The sequence below is a fragment of the Etheostoma spectabile genome, chromosome 21, assembly GCF_008692095.1.
Source record: "Etheostoma spectabile isolate EspeVRDwgs_2016 chromosome 21, UIUC_Espe_1.0, whole genome shotgun sequence".
NCBI classification, from domain to species: Eukaryota; Metazoa; Chordata; class Actinopteri; order Perciformes; family Percidae; genus Etheostoma; species Etheostoma spectabile.
In genome coordinates, this window is record NC_045753.1 from 7,736,811 (window position 1) to 7,737,599 (window position 789).

Below are 789 nucleotides of genomic sequence, written 5' to 3' on the forward strand. Positions count from 1 at the left end.
TTTCTTCAGCTTCAGGTTTGTTTTATACTTCGGTTCAAAGTAGTACTTAGTAACCAGGAGACTTCTGGTAACCGTGGGGATTGTTCAGACATAGTGATGGTAGAATGCGACTCGGGTAGCATCTCTACCGTCTGAGTTTTTTTTTGTTTTTTTTAAACCACCTGCTGGCTCTAACCAGTTTTTTTGAGTGTCTGAAACTTTCTTGCTGTGTTTTATAAAAAAATAAAAGGCAGTTGCCGTATAAATGAATAATATAACAAATTCAGATACACACACACAAACACATTCCCCCCCCCCGTCCCCCTGTCTCTCTTTGTCTCTCTCCTCTCTCAGACACACACACACTCACACATACCAATGAAAATAAAAAAGAACCCCCCCACCCCCCCCCCAAAATGTATTAAGAGTTAAAAAAAGAAAGTTTTATTGTTGAGTATGAAAACTCTTGTTCATTACAAATTTACTAAATAATTGCAACCACATTGTTGTATTTATTGTTGCAAAACTTGTTATATACTGTAGACCTATATAGTTTGTTTGTTACCATAACAACACCACTGGTCTGAAGCTCAATGCTGATGCTGTCACGGAAATAGTTTTCTAATCAGCAATAAATATAACAATTTCTGATCAACCCATATCAATTGCATGCTTAAAATAACATACCAGTTAAAGCCCCGCCCATTTCAAGACAACCCGACCCACTTCCGAGTTGAATCCGACCACTTCCGGGTTAGGCCCCGCCCAGTCCGAGTACGAATACGGATACAGATAATTCATGTGATAAAC

The 789-nt window shown here is 38.8% G+C and overlaps 1 protein-coding gene across 10 annotated transcripts in view; it reads right to left on the reverse strand.

The window, feature by feature from the left end:
- The window catches only part of ep300a (EP300 lysine acetyltransferase a), a 31,734-nt gene that overhangs the window by 22,037 nt on the left and 8,908 nt on the right, over positions 1–789 (reverse strand). The window lies entirely within an intron of this gene.